The sequence below is a fragment of the Panthera tigris genome, chromosome B1 (assembly GCF_018350195.1).
Source record: "Panthera tigris isolate Pti1 chromosome B1, P.tigris_Pti1_mat1.1, whole genome shotgun sequence".
In the NCBI taxonomy this organism is placed as follows: Eukaryota; Metazoa; Chordata; class Mammalia; order Carnivora; family Felidae; genus Panthera; species Panthera tigris.
In genome coordinates, this window is record NC_056663.1 from 58,479,108 (window position 1) to 58,496,005 (window position 16,898).

Sequence of the window (16,898 nt, forward strand, 5' to 3'; positions counted from 1 at the left end):
AGAAAATATAATCCCATTTATGTGTACATTTTTGTTATTTGCATGAAAAATTATGAAAGAATATGCACCAGATTTCAAGGTCTTTTTTACTTTCTCTGTTCTATCCACAATATTTTTATAGTAATAAATTGTCAACAGAAGTTTTTTTCTGAAATGAAATTAATTATATTATTATCGTTTAAAAGAATCACTTCGGTTAAGTGTCCGACTTCGGGTCAGGTCATGATCCCATGTTTCGTGGGTTCAAGCCCCATGTCAGGCTCGGTGCTGACAGCTTGGAGCCTGCTTTAGATTCTGTGTCTCCCTTTCTCTGCACCTACCCTCCCTTTCAAAAATAAATAAACATTATATAGCAGCACTCTCAACAACCGCCAAATTATGGAAAGAGCCTAAATGTCCATCAACTGATGAATGGATAAAGAAATTGTGGTTTATATACACAATGGAATACTACGTGGCAATGAGAAAGAATGAAATATGGCCTTTTGTAGCAACGTGGATGGAACTGGAGACTGTGATGCTAAGTGAAATGAGCCATACAGAGAAAGACAGATACCATATGGTTTCACTCTTATGTGGATCCTGAGAAACTTAACAGAAACCCATGGGGGAGGGGAAGGAAAAAAAAAAGAGGTTAGAGTGGGAGAGAGCCAAAGCATAAGAGACTGTTAAAAAACTGAGAACAAACTGAGGGTTGATGGGGGGTGGGAGGGAGGGGAGGGTGGGAGATGGGTATTGAGGAGGGCACCTTTTGGGATGAGCACTGGGTGTTGTATGGAAACCAATTTGACAATAAATTTCATATATTGGAAAAAATAAATAAATAAACATTAAAATTTTCTAAAATAAATTTATAAAAATATCACTTCAAAGAATTATTTGACAGCACAGATTTTTATGCCACAGCATAAAATTAGGTAATTTTTTAAAATGTAGCTAAAAGTGTATGAACTCTGAAGATAGACAAATAATCATCAACTAATGGAGAATGCCCCTCCTGGTAATAATGAAGATGAATTTTTGAAAGGCTCATAGAGAAGTCATTAAAAGAAAAGAAATTTAGAGCAGAGTATAACCTGAATTCCCATTAGAGGCCTTTGGTTCCCATAGCAGGAGTCATTAAGTAAGCTTGAAACAAAATGAAGGTGGTTAAGATAGACAGTAAAGAAGCGACATTAGGACTCTACTCTCTCAATGAAGTCTACCTATATCGTGCAAATTTCTGTGGCATCCATCTCTATATAATATAGCCAATTCAGAGTTACCTATGTGAGCTAAACAAAATTTATGGTTCTAACTAATTACTGAAAGCTATTCTGCACTTCCATTAATGCCAGAGCTGATTTGAGGACTGGTGAAATATCTCTCTTTTCAGGAAGAGGGCATGTGCCAAGTCATAGGAAGGCAAGGGTTTCCAGCAGAGGCCAAAAAACCACATTTTTGTAATTACTTAGGCACAGGTCCACATTGACAAGACTGTTCATTCATAAATTTGGAAATAATTGCCATGAGGAAACCAAGACCTCATAAGTCAAGTTAACAAAGGGCCAAACTCAATGACATTTATGAAATATGAAAAAGATTTATATAGATGAGGAAGGTGTGCTGCTTAGCAAATAGGACAAACTGATGGTGACCCAAAATGGCTCTTTCATTTTGAAAATGAAAAATGGGCAAAACATTATTCCTTTCATAGGCTGCTGTATGGATTAAATGAGACAATAAACAGAGTCCAGGATATTACAAATATGTAGTATCTCTTTCTTTCCCTTTTCTTCTTCTGGCCATTCTCACTTCCTTGTTAGGACTTCCATAATCTTCTCTAGCTGTTGCCACCCTCCCCATTCTTCAAAGCCCTGCTCAAAATTCACCTTCTACACAAACTTACTTTTCCTTCTCATTTAATGTCTGCACTACATGAGTCGCTTCCTTGATGGATGGGGAAAAATTCTTTGGTTTGATTAACAATTATGTAATGAGTTCCAACTTTGTTGCCAGGCATGGCCTTATCTCTTCAACTAGATTAGAAGTTTCTCATGCTCTGGGACATCACCTTAAGCTTCCTGCTTCCCCCACAGCACCTAGCATACAGTTACATTTAATAGCAAATTATGGGCTTACATTGTTTGACTGAGAGATTTTATGTAAGGTACCCAAAATGTTTGGGTAAATATTTTAAAGGTGATTTGGTACATCAGTTATGTCAATGCCAGTCACAAGCACTAGAGCTATATGGACACTTTGTAAAAGAAGAAAGAAGTCAGTTTTCAATCTGTTTCCATGATCTTCAAATATTCTTTTTTTTCAATATAATTAAATGTTTCTCAAAAAAATCTTCTATATGTTTCTGAGGTTTAAACTTCAGTTCCATGAAGTTTACAAAAAAGTTCAATTATTAACACTTCTTTCAGGTGATATGTGGAATAAAATGTTTTTGCACAGTTGAAGAACCAGTATATCTATTTAGAACATATATTGTAAACTTTGCTTTAAAAAATGTAAATTGTTGATGCAGGAAAATAAAAGAAAATTTTTTATCTACTTTCAGAAATTTTTTTTTTTGAAATTTTTATGAACCATAAATTTGTGTGTTTTCCATTAAACTGATTTTAAAAAGGGAAGAAGAACAATCTTGGGATTGTACCAACATTTTAATAATCATAAAACAGCAGTATCTTGTGGAGAAACAGGTTTTATCTACTGGCAGTAGAATGTTTTCAAATTTACTCATCATTACTTTGATATTTAATTTTTAGTGTTATTATTTTTTTTGTTTATGCCATTAATGATTTAGTGGATACCACCAAAGACCACTCCAGAAAATTTAATGTTGACTACTCTTAGCTAGCAAGATACAGAAAAATAAGCATTCAACCACCTCAACTAAGTAATTGAGTGACTTTTTGTTAAGTGATAAGGATGATTTCTGAAGGCAAGGTCTGGAAATAATGGACAGCAACAAATCCCCATCTGAGGGGCAAAGAGCTGAGACCAAGTTGAAGTGGAAGAATAAATTAGAAAAGTAGATTCAAATCCAGTTGTCAGTGACCAGTTCATCATTTACATTAAAAAAAAGTGTGTAGAGCGGGTGAGTAGTCAGAAATCAGATTAGCTCTGTTTGAATGAACATAATTGTTATCCAGAGTATTCTGGGAGAGTGGCAAAAATTCAGACAGTGAAATTGGGAAGCATTTGATAATCAGGAAGGAAAGCTTAAAGATACACATATACAAACATGATGGGGGTATAGTTGAAAAAAACCTAAACTTGGCATCAAAGGAAGTAAGGTCAAGAGCTTGCTCTGGCTGGGGCACCTGGGGGGGCTCAGTCGGTTGAACATCAGACTCTCAATTTCCGCTCAGGTCATGATCTCACCATTTGTGGGATCCAACCCCATGTTGGGCTCTGAGCTGACAGCAATGGGAGCCTGTTTGGGATTCTTTCTCCCTCTCTCTCTGCCCCTCCCCTTCTCTCTCTCTCTTTCAAAATAAATAAATAAACTTAAAAAAAAAAAAGACTTAGCTGTGGCTGAAGCTCATTTCTTCATCTGTAAAACGAAGGAAATAATATCTACAGCATTGAATTAAGAGAAGAGAAAACGCTTTCAAACTAAAATGTCTATGTAAAGTATGGTTTTGGGCTTCTAAGTTATCTGCAGGCTCCTATCTGTTCTTTCTGCCCTCTTCTTTCCTTCTCCAAGGATGATTCATAGTTAAGGGCAAGGGTATTTTATTGGCTCTTGGTGCTAAGAGGTGGAGCTTTCCCTATGAGAAGCTGAGGTGTCAAAGCTGGACCAACAGGAGTATGGTGAAATAATTACGTTGGCTGATCTGAACACCATAATTCCAGTTATGCACCTTAAATTTTCATTAGCTTTTTAAGCAGTCACATCACCTCGATAGTTCATATTGAACTTGCATTCATATACAATTGTAAAGGCTTTCCTTTTTCTAAAAATCATTAATCCTCATTTTATACTTATGCTGCTGATATTTGAAACTAGTGTGCAACATTTAATTCCTGTTAAATTATATCCTGTTGACTGCACCCCTGGGGTCCAGTCAGCTAAAATCTGGCATCTTAAGTATTAGCCTAACCTCCTAGATTTGCCTCATCCATGCAAGCAGTATCTACCCTGAAGAAGCTTTTAAAGCAAATAAATTAAAGTTTGACAAACAAATTAAGTTTGATAAACACTCCATCCAGATAAACCCTCTTGGAGATTTACCATGCACATTACCATACTTAAGGTTCTGGTAGCCTATAGTAAAGAACTCTAGTTAACTGCATTTGATCTTATATTTCCCAATTATTTTTTACCATAGAACACACCTTAGGAAATTTTAGTATTAATAAGGAATGGGATACTATTTTGCCATTAAGAAGAATGAGGTAGGGGTGCCTGTTTGGCTCAATCTGTTAAACATCTGACTCTCAGCTTCAGCTCAGGTCATGATCTCCCAGTTTCATGAGTTTGAGCCCCATATCGAACTCACTGCAAGTGAAGAGTCTGCTTGGGATTCTCTCTCTCTCCCTCTCTCTCTACCCCTCCCCCGCTCACACTGTCTCTGTCTCTTTCAAAATACATAAATAAACTTAAAACAAAATTTTTTTTAAAGAATGAGGTAGATCTATTTGAATTGACATGTAAACATCTTCAAGACTTATTATTAAGTGAAAAAAGCAAATCCAGAACAATAAGCATAATCTAACTTCACCTTAAACAATGAATAAATACAGTGTATATGTGTGTATATGCACATAAAGCTAATATAAAGTGCTGAACAGTAAATACCTTTTTGTTGTTGTTGTTTATTTACTTTTGAGAGAGAGAGAGAGAGTACAAGCAGGGGAGGGGCAGAGAGAGAGAAAGACACAGAATCTGAAGCAGGCTCCAGGCTCCGAGCTATCAGCACAGAGCCAGACGTGTGGCTCAAACTCATGAACCCGGAGTTTATGACCTGAGCCAAAGTCAGAGTTTAACCGACTGAGCCACCCAGGTGCCCTATGGAACAATAAATACCTTACTGCTTTCAGTGGTTACATCTGGAAATAGGTATAAAACCTAATGCACTGATGATAAATGGACACTTTGATATTTTACTCTAAATGTCTCATGCTGTTTCAATTCTTTACATTGAGAATATATGATAAATCATTATACATATATATATAATTTTTATATTGTAATTGCCCAAATAGGATTATGGAAAGTAAATAAACATAAATCTGTCCTTTCTACAAAATCAAAACCAAAAATGGTGCTTCCTCTCCAGATTCTGAAAGCCAGTGAACAAGTCTTTGTGAGATGGGTTGAACAGACTTGAAATTAGGTAGGAAATAGTTCCCGCGTGGTTTATTTAGATAAAAATATGGGTACAGGGGGGCCTCGGTGGTTCAGTTGGTTGAGCATCCAACTCTTGACTTTGGCTCAGGTCATGATCTCGCAGTTTGTGGGTTCGAGATCTGCATCAGGGGCTCCATGCCAGCAGTGCAGAGACTGCTTGGGATGGTCTCTCTCCCTCTCTCTCTGCCCCTCCCCCACTTATGTGCACTCTCTCTCTCTTTCTCCCTCTCTCTGTCAAAATAAGTAAACTTAAAAAAATATATATGGGTATGATGTAGTGCAGTTCTTACAACCTGTCTTGACTGACATGATGTGAAGATAAACAGAGACCCAACCTCAAAAAATCATGAAAGATTAAAATAAGAGGGCAGCATAGAACAGTGCAAAGAACTGGCTTCAGTGTTGGATAGTTCTAGATTCAAATCCAGGCTCCTCCACTTTTCTTAAGCCTCAGGTTCCTCATCTATAAAATAAAGTTAAGACTCAACTGAAAACTATAGAGTGAAATACCTAAAAACTTACACTTCACATTTGCCTCTTGTACCAAGTTCCTATATTGCTTTAGGGAGCAAGCTAGAAGTCTGAAAAAATTGGAGTTCTGTCAGGAATGAAACCAAAAGAGGGACTTGGAATCCAGGAAATGCCATTTCAGTTTCCTTCTAAACAAGTATTAACCCTAACAACTCAGTGCTTACTACTGACCATAAGTGGAAGGGGTCCTGACAGAGGGACTCAAGGCTGTGCTCTGTGGTCCTGGTTTGTAAAAGCACTGAGTCCTTCCAAAGGTAGCAGAGCTGTTTGGGCCCCAGTAATGCTAACCTAAGTGACATCAGAGCCAAAGATTTCAGATCCACACCAGCCACACCATGTGTTAAAGGGTTCTTAATAGATACATGACCTCTTTCACAGGCCTTTAGGGACATAATGAAATGAGTCACTAAATGAGAAAGAGAGAGGATCAAAGAGGAGAAAGGGACTGAAGTTTATAAAGGACCTAAGGCAGGGGACAGTGAGAAGTAGTATAAAGTGGTCACAGGTTTGTGGCTTAAAGGAGTATAAGCCAAATGCCATGAGGAAAAAATTAAAATTTCAGGAAAGTGAATAAGAAAAAGTTTTTTTTAATTAATAAATTTTTATGGGCCACCTGGGAGGCTCACTTGGTTAAGTGTTCGACTCTTGATTTTGGCTCAGGTCATGATCTCACAGTTGGTGAGTTCAAGCCCCACATCGGGCTCTGTGCTGACCATGCAGAGACTCTTGGGATTCTCTCCCTCTCCCTCTCTTTCTGTCCCTCCCCTTCTCCCCCCCCCCCCGCCTCAAAAAATAAATAAACTTGAAAAAATCTAAAATAAAATAAAATTTAGAAAGCAATGGATTCACCTCATTAGCATCCAACTAAAGGGATAATGCGCTAAGATAGACAGATTTGACCTTTCTGTGATTTTTATCAGCCCCTGGAATCCTACTGTAAACTCCTTAAAAATGTAAACTTGGGGAATAAAGAAGAGTATCCCTTCAAGGTATTCGGTAAATTGCACGCAATTTCTCATAAGGACAACGGACCTGGGAAGTTTGTGTTCTGAGCTGTGGCCGCAGAACGTATTGCCAAGGAGACAAAGTGACTTCAGGGACATGCCTTTCATAATCAGCCTCCCCATGTGCCTGTTGGCCTGTAGAGCTGCACAGCCAGCACCGTCCATTTTGGGGAGGCAAAATGGAGTATAAATCACTCCTGTTGAGGATTTTTCATAGCAGATTTTTAAGCTGTCTAGTCCCCCTTACATATACTTTAGCACCTGTCATCTACAGTCAGCGCTGCTGAGGGGAAATAATATGCCCTCTCCTGGTCTCCACCTGGAAGGATTCTCCCCAAGGTTCTCTCTATCATTTATTTTCTCTGCCATTGGTAAATTCGGAAAATATACCTGATCTATAGCTGAGCTCCACTCCTTTCCTTCTCTGAAAACAGGACTATTCTTCTGATCTTCCCTGCCTTCCTACTTATTAGTGCTTCCCTGCCTTAATACTTATCCTAAGTACTTGGTACTTAGTACTTCCCAGGCAGAGACATCAGCCCTGTCCAGACGGGTACAGGTGGGTAAATCAGGCTAATCCTGGTGTTCCATTAGGACAAACACTCGGCACCCTATTAGTCCATATCTTCCAACCTAACCTTTATTCAAAATAAGGAGGATTATTTTAGACTTTACACATTTTTTTATTGATAACTCATTCTTGAGAGAGATAGAGAAGACAGCACAAGCAGGGGAGGGGCAGAGAGAGAGAGAATCTGAAGCAGGCTTCAGACTCCAAGCTGTCAGTGCAGAGCCCAATGCAGGGCTCAAACCCACAAACCATGAGATCATGATCTGAGCCAAAGTTAGATGCTTAACTGACTGAGCCACCCAGGTTCCCCTAGACTTTACACATTATTTTTTTATTATGAAATCGTTGGGAAACTGGGTGGAGAAGATGGGTGCCCTGAATGGAAGCCCCTCAGAAACTCTAAGGGTGTTCAAATATGATGAATTTATTTTAACTCTAACTCAAATGCTACATGATTCAAAGAGTCTTTACCTGTTGTCTCTGTATGGGCTCCAAGAGGTCCATGGACTCCCTGAAAATTTATAGAAATCTTTGCATGTAAGTGTACTTTTCTGTCGCTAAGAAAGGTTAAGAAACAGCCACCTAATTATTGACAGCAGTAAGAAAAAAAAATCTAAATAAATCACAATGCCAGGTATTTTTAGCAAGCCTATCATTTCAGATTATTCTCACTACCTCAAAGCTCCAAATTTATATAAATAAAAATTTAACTCCATTTTCACTGTTAATGAATATAAGGCTTAGCTAAGTATCTCATACAAGAAAGTCTATTATTTACATCAGTCCTATAGCAGTCAGTTTGTGTTTTGCTTTGGTTTGGTTTGGCTTTTATTTTTTTAATAGCTCCTGGGCCAATTCATTACCATTCTCAGGATAAATAAGATAAGGAACGAGTTTTGTTTGTTTGAATTGTGAGAAAAGGCCAAATGAACAGTTGGCCGCAAACTGGAAGTTTACCATGCAGACATAGAGAGTAAAGGACTCCAAATCCCACAAAATCTTTAATTCTGGGTACACACACACATGCGAAATAAACACATACATACATACATACATACATACATACATACAAAAAAGCGTCCTGGAAAAAACTTCAGCCTTGCACCATTGGCAGGTCTAAATTCCAGAGTTGAGAATTTAATGTAAAAATCTACCTCAAACCAGTGATAACCTGAGCAGAACCAATAGACATGAGTTTCCCACTTTAAAAACAAACAGCTAAAAATGAGCCAATCATTAAAAAATTACAAACTTCACAAAGAAACAATTCACCCTACGGGAAAGTCAGCCAATGCAACCACAGGAAAATGAACACATCCAAGAACCCAAGACATTAGAACAACTGACACACTACACAATAAGTATGTTAGAAGTTAATAAAGGAAGGATAAAAATAGCTAACATTTATTTAGTGCTTGATTTGCAAAAATATAATCGCTGACATTAATGGAGAGGTTAAGCAGTTCAGACAGATCTGAAGAAACACTAGAATTCAACACGAAAAATGAAATTATAAAAAGTATGAAAAGAGTTTAATAACTGTAGACTATACAACTGAAAGGCACACCCACCCACGTATACAAAGAGAGACAGGGAGAGAGAGATTTTTAACTTGGAGTTTCAGAAGAAACAGGATTCAAGATGGAAGAAAGATGTTAAATCCTCAGATTTAAAGGGCTCTCTGAGCACAGAACAGGATAAATAGAAGTAAACCCACACTTGGAAAAATGGTAGTGACACCACAGTATATCACAGATAGAGCAAACCATAAAAGTAACAAAAACAGAGTGAAAGACAAATTACCCGCAAAGCTATGACATTTACTTCCCAATAGCAACATTCCTAATGTCTTCAAAGTCCTAAAGTTCTAGTCCCAGCTAAGCTATGATTGAAGAATTAGAGTGCAACTCCAAAAAACAAATTTCAAAAAAATTATCATTTACAGATCTTTATGGAAAGAATTAAAAGATAAAGAAAATTGGACCAAGAAGGAAGGAATAAGCTGAAGGAAAAGTGAGCCATGTCACTGGTAAACATAAGGTAAATTTAGATAAGTATATTCTTTAAAAACAAACAAACAAAAAACAAAAAACAGAAAAACAACATTAAAGACGGGTTACAAGTAAGGTAGACCTAAAATACTGGGGGGGGGGGCGGGTAATAATATTGAAAATGAAGTGGGGAAAGTAGAATTAAAGTTCTCATAAAAGGTAGAGATATCATTTTGGTCTTTGTTAAGTCAATCACACACATGTTAAACTTCTAAAGTTTAACACAAAAATAGAGATAAAACATATATCAAAACTGTAATAGGGAAAAGAAGTGATAAAGAGAAGTAAGGAAGGAGAAATAAAAAGCAGCCAAAAAGAAAGGAATGGTAAAATAAAAACAAACAGGAGGTAGAATAAATAAAATCATGTGTATTAATAGTCATAATCAATATGAATGGATAAGTTTGATAGTTCAGAAGAGGATATTTTTATATCACACTTTTAAAATCAGCTATAAGCTAAAACACATTGGAAACATATGAATACAGAAAAGTGGAAATAAATGAATGGAAAAGGTACACTATGGCTTCTCTGAGAAATGACTAAAGGCTAAAGACTGCAGATGATACTGGTGCTTAGGATGGGCAGAGAGGAAAAGGATAGGGACAGGAACTGGTCTTGGACAACAAACTGGGCCATCTGGTTGAGGACATGATGAAGTTCTTGGAGCAGATCTCTTTCTTTTCCTTCCTTGACTTCCTTCTGGGGTCATTTCTGGAGAATGAGATACTAAAGATAGCACTCTTTCAGAGACATAAAGGGTGACACGTAAGCCCAATTCCAAGGTATCCTTGGCTACTGGGAACCATAATGACTCATTGATATAGATGTCAAATGCTCCAAGGAGGTAGCAACTGCTTTACACAGTGTCATCATCTGGACAAGGCATCCATTACCTGAGACAAGACCACTAGGGAAACAAATCAGCAAATCCTATTCTCTCCTTGCAAGGTGGCTAGGCACTGTAACTCTGTGCTTGTGCATCTGATCATTTCTTCCCATTATGACAATGTCTCTGTTCCTTTGCCCACCAGGCTGCTACTAATCAAAGGTATTTTGCCACCACCCTGGGTAGCTTGGGTGAAGCCACATTTAATGCCATCTCCAAGACACAGCTTTCTCACTCTGACCTCTGGAAGATCAGCCTTCTGATCAGTTCCCTGATCATCTTTAAAACCTACACTTAGTGTTGGGGCACCTGGGTAGCTCAGTAGATTGGGTGTCCAACTTCGGCTTAGGTCATGATCTCACGGTCTGTGGGTTCGAGCCCTGCATTGGGCTCTGTGCTGACAGCTCAGAGCCTGGAGCCTGCCTCAGATTCTGTGTCTCCCCTTCTCTCTGCCCCTCCCATGCTCTGTTTCTCAATAATAAATAAATGTTAAAAAAAATTAAAATTAAATTTAAAATTAAATTAAAATCCACACTTAGTGTCATTGCAGAGAACTCCAAATTTTGCTGTGGCAAAGCCCCTGTTTTTTATACCAGCAAAATAAAGTGAATCACGACTAAGTGGGGGGTAAAAAGTAGATATACCAGGCAAGTGTTAAGCAACATAGACTTTGGGGCCAAAACAAATGGTAGGAAACAAAAGATTAATAAAAAGGAAAGTTTCACCAAGGAGATATAACAATCCCGAACCTGTGTGCATCCAAATTGTACCTTCAATTTTTTCAAAGCAAAATGTTGACAGAATTACAAAGAGAAATTGACATATCTACAGTCTCATAGAGATTTTATATACCTCCCTCAGCAACAGATAATATAAGCAGTTAATAAATCTATGATATATACGAACTGAAAAACATTAAACTAACAACTCCCAAATAACCCCTTATGGAAAATACACTAGGTTTTCTCTCTCTCATATGAAGAATTGTCCTGAAAGAGAACTGAAAGCCCACCAGACTTCACAAGGACTAGCCAAATGAGGCCAGTTTCCTCTAGTGCTAAGAAAAAGTCAGGACCAAAAACCCTGTTGGGGGTTTAGAAAACAACCCTAAAAGGAAATCTAAGAGCCCAGCTCAACACTAGAGACAAAGAACAGTGACCATGGTACTTAAGAAGGGAGTTCTCGAGCTAGGTATTCACAGATTCCAAGGAACTAAGTTTCCAAACTCATTGGAGCAGGCAGCTTACAGGTGAAGGCCAAGGGCCTCAGGTTGACCAATCATATCTGGTAGAAGTTGGATTAGGCCATACTGAGTGATTTGGATACTCAAGCCAGGCCCTGATTGGTCATCTGAATGGAGCAGACACTTCTGGAAATGGAGAGTTTAGAAGTTCTCTAGATCAGAGTGAAGGTTCCCTTCCCATTTCTTCCCTAACCAGGCTTACAGGGAACAACAGATGTTCACACAGTGAAGAGTTTAGTTCTTAACACCCCATGGCCTCCCTCTTTCTTGGTTCATCCCAACCAACCCCTTAAAATACCTCCCTTTACAGCCAGGAAGAAGCTGGAATGCTTTTAGAACAGTCTCTAAACAGATACTGAAATTAGTAACTCATTTGGGTTCATTCTGCTGTTAAGGATCCCAAGGATATGGGGAGGGGTACAATAGGTTTTCAGACAGAAGGTGGGTAGGAATAAAGTTTGGAGGCCTTACTCCCATACACACAAGCTGTGTGTCTCCATGTGCAGGTTTTAGGAAATAAGGGCAGAGAGAGATTAAATGTCTGGTTTAGCCAGTGAGTTGCATAGCCAATATTAGAACTCCAGGCTCCCTGAGCCACTTCCTCTGTGTCAGACTGTTGCCTTATTTCCTGTTTTTCCACTCTGACTAATCATTACATGAAATTTGAAAAACAGTCACCAGGCTGAAGAATGCAAAGCCTTCAGGTAATTAAGGATGTTGTTTATAGAGCCAAGAGAATGCAATGTATATGTAAAATATTTCCCCATATGTAAAATAAATAGATGTGAACTCCAGTCATCAGGGTTAACATCCTGCTTCATTTTGCACTTGGCTACTAGTTTCATCAAAATTACACATGTTTTGAGTGAGGCATGCTATCATTTCTCCTGTTCATTTTTGGTTTTAGTTTTTCAACAAAACTTACTACTTGAAATAGCTATAAATGAATGAATCAATCAATCAGTAAACCAATCCAGAACCCATATATTTTTGCCAGTCTTAAAATATCTATTTATTTATCATTTTAATAACATGTAATGTAAATAATATATCTTTTGTAAAAACTAAGGCATTTAATTCTTCCTGTAAAGGTGTAAACTGAAGACATTCATTCTAGCAGATGGCTTATTCTGCTATATTCATTTGTTATGTGTTCATTACTGCTATTTGTGCATTTTTGTACTTTACACCAGAGATTGGTAAATGTTTTCTGTAAAGGGCCAGATAGTAAATATTTTCCACTTTATGAGCCATACGATCTTGGGTGCAGTGACGCACCCCTCCAGTGTAACAAGAAAGCAGCCATGGATGGTACATAAACAAATGGGCATGGCTAGATTTGGCCCCAGGCTGTAGTTTGCCAGTTCTCTGCTCTACAGGACAAACTATATTGCATGGCAGGACAGGATGGCCTGCCAAGTGAAGTACATAGTTTAAAGCGGTTGACTGACATTTCTGCATGCAATTAAACTTATTTAATCTCTTCTCTCTGTAACTTGTTTGTACGTCTTATTTCACCAACGAGAGTGTAAGTTTTTTTTGATGATGGAGACAATAATTTATTAATTTCCTATTCGCCCTGAACTTCACACAAACAACCTTTCCCAGAGGAAAGAACGTGGGCTTTTACCTGTCAAACAGATCAGAATTCAAACCCCAGTCTTTCCACTGATCAGCTGTGTGAAACTGGACAGGTTATTGACTTTTGGCCTCCATTTCTTCATCTGTGAAAACAGAGATGATACCTACTTCATAGGAGAATGAAATGACATGTAATAGAAATAATATACCTTCTGTAAGAACTAAGGCATTTAATTTTTCCTGTAAAGGGCTAAAGACATATCCATTACAGCAGATGACTTCTTTGTAAACCACGTAGTAACTGATGAGTCCGACTCCAGGTCAAAATCCTATCTATGTGAGATCCAGGCCCAACTATGAGCCATTAACAAGGCTTTGCCTGGCAGGCCTAAGGGGGGAAAGCCATTCTCTCCACACTCTGGTGTAGACAAGATAGTTTACAAACAGGGCATCTGAATTTTAAACAGGATGCTCATTTTCTAGATCTATTTTAAAAACAAGACTTTTCTTTCTAAATAACTACTATAAAATAGAAGATAGTGGCCTCATCACAGAGAGAATTCAAAGACTCGATCGATGAAAGGCCTTACATTTTTCTCCACAAGGCTCTCTTGAGGATGATGCTTGAAAAAGGGTATCAGTATCTGGTCACAGGGAGGTGGCAGCACAAGTTCCCTGGCTCCCTTCAGCTGGAAGTATGTTACCACATAAGGTGGCAGTAATTGTTCCCGTTCACATTCACACAAGCCACTTATTTGCATTCTAAGATGATGTAACAGCCACTGCTTGCCATTTTTGTGTGAATTATTCAACATGAGCTTGAAAGGCTACACAGACTTAAAACTAATTTATTTGGGGGTGTAGCTGTTTACCAATCCAGTGATAGAGGAGAGGTGTTCTATCGTAATCACTGCGGTTTATAGGGTGTCTCAAGTGTATTGTACAGAATTTACAACCCCAGGATTATAGGGTAGGAAGCAAGCAATGGGTGCTGAAGGCAACCTTCCAGGTTCTATTTGTTTGTTTGTTGCTTATTAATATGAAAGGGCATTTTGTAGAACCAAAACAAATGAGGCGCTTTCAATTTCTAAAGCACTGCAGAGTGTTACTTTGGTTTGGACAATGATGATCTAAACCCTAAGGGTCACAGAGCCAAGAGATCACACTGTCAAGAAGCAAAAGGGTAGTCATTAAAAGGATTCTTGATCAATGAGAACACTTTGCTGTGGTTTCATTTTTCTCCTGGATATTATAGAAGAGATAAAGTGAAATTTGAGAAAACAGAATCTCCCGGTGCCTATGGGAGAGGATACAACATGCTGTATAACATCAAAGAGACACAATTGTATTGCAATTTGTGAGCAGTCAGGGGAAGAAAACTTGTTTTAGTCCTGACAAGATTACAGAGCACAAGACAAGTGAGAAAAAGACTAAGAGTAAGCAATGAACATCTAAAGAAGAAAAAAAAAAAAAAACTTCCAAAAGATTTCTTCTTTATAGATAATCAATTTGGGGCTCACTCTCACTGTAGCTGAATTCTCTGAACACATTTATTCCCAAACTATTCAAAATACTTTCCAGGCCACGGTCCCTACCAAACAAGCTATCAGCAGTGGCTGAGAAAGAAGCTAGTCCCATACTAGCCAGAGTGGCAGGTAATGAGCAAGCTAAATCAGCTTAAGGAAAGATATACAATGCATTCTACATCAAACATAAATGATTTTTACAATATTCATGCTCTGTTTCCTTTTGCTAGCTTTAAGTTGGAGCTTACAATTTGGATCTAAATATTGTTTTTGTCAGAGATCTGCTCACCGATACTAATACCTACTAGTGCTTGAACACCTTGGCACTTTTATTCACCTCGTTTCATCTCCATCCCAATCACTCAAGGTGGGTTTTATGTCCATTTAAAATGAGGAAAAAATTATGGGGCACCTGGGTGGATCAGTTGGTTAAGTGTCCAGCTCTTGGTTTCAGCTGAGGTCATGATCTCACGGTTTGTGGGATCAGCCCCACATTACCCCCCATGCTGACAGCATGGAGCCTGCTTGGGATTCTCTCTTCCTCTCTCTCTGCCCCTTCCCAGAAGTATATGTGTGTATCTCTCTCTCAAAATAAAAAAATGGACTTAAAAAAAAAATTCTTTAATCAGGAAACATTTTAAATAAAAAATTAAATTAAATATTAAATTAAACTAAATTCAATTCAATTCAATTCAATTACAAATGAGGAAATCATTTTCCTCTGAGAGATTTGGAAAGTGACTGGACACAAAAAAGTAGTAACTTGTAGAGCCAAGATTCAAGCCCCAGGCTGTTGATGCCAAAGTGTACCCACTTTCAACGCAGCCATAAGCCACCGAAATGTTTCTCGGTATTGCTTTACGGCAACAGAGTGACGCTGACTTCCTGACAGGACACATGCAACATATTAGTGACTATCAGCTACACACAGACTCCCCCTCAAAAGAGATTTCAGTCTTAAATTATAAATCGTACAAGAAAATCCTAAATAGACTGCATTTGTGAAATACATAAAACTTGGAAAGAATGGGAACCAAGGAACTGGTTTTCTTGTGCTGTTCTTTCTCTAGCAGAATCGGGACAATAACTTGATTTCCTTCCCAGTCCTCTTCCATCCCTTCCTCCCCTCTGGCCGCAGAAAAGTCTCCAATTCAGGTTGACCAGCTGCCTTCATAGAACCCATTCCACTCAGCTTCTGCTAGACCTCATTCTCTCCAGAATTTTCTCAACCCATGTCTGGGGCAGAGTTTCCATTCTTAAAGGGCTTAGGAGCAGCAATCTTAACTAAAGAGACAACTGAACCTCTAGTATTATAGCACTTTAAATAAAACAGAAAAAGCATAATTGCCTGTACCCGCAAGGAAGGTTAAGAGCCCCCAGACCTCCTTCCTGGGAGGGCCGCACTCTCATCTCTGCTCCACTTCCTTCACTTGCTGCTTCCTACCCTCCACCTGGACCTGGATCCTGTTTTTCTTGTTCAACTATTTACATTGTCAAACTTGTTAAGATGTGGAAAGAAAACGAGGTCAAAGTTTAGGTGGCAGACTTCAGGCCCCACCCTGGCACCAGTTTTCTGTATTGTCTAGAAAACAAGTAACTCAGCCCACAGTGATTGACAAAGCCTAAAGAGTCATCCATTCGCTTTGCTTCTCTTTCCACTCTGCAGGGTTATTTAAAATGTTTGCTTTCACTGATCTGTGCATTTTTATTATCAGACAGTTGTTTACACAGACTAAGAACACAGACACTGCCTTTCCAGCTCAATGTGTCAAAAGACCAAGGTCATCTTCTCTTTCAGCTGCCACTATCCTCTGCCCTCTTCTGTCTTCCAACTGGCACAGGATCAGCAAAAGGTTATGATTCAGAGCTTTCCTGCACCACACACATGACAGGGCTGAGTGTGGGGCTCTGTGGACAGCCTGCCTGGTCTCTACTGAGCAGCCATGTGACCTTGTAGGAGCTATTGAACTCTTCTAGGCCGCAGGGGCCCCGTCTGCCCAATGGGAAATATTAACAGTCTCCCTCTCATAGAAGCATCGTGAGAATGAGATTAAAGAATCCATGTGAACTGCTTAGCTCAGTACCTGGGAGTCGTGCTCAAAGTTTAACAAATGCTCAATAATAAGTGACACCTTCTATGAAACAGTTTGAGTAC

At 38.6% G+C, this 16,898-nt stretch overlaps 1 long non-coding RNA gene across 3 annotated transcripts in view; it reads right to left on the bottom strand.

Moving 5' to 3' along the window:
- LOC122237922 overlaps positions 1–16,898 on the bottom strand; it is a 148,290-nt gene that overhangs the window by 117,944 nt on the left and 13,448 nt on the right. For all 3 annotated transcript variants that reach the window (XR_006216693.1, XR_006216692.1, XR_006216691.1), the window contains exon 3: positions 13,267–13,360. This is a non-coding gene — a long non-coding RNA (uncharacterized LOC122237922). The remainder of the gene's footprint in view (positions 1–13,266; positions 13,361–16,898) is intronic.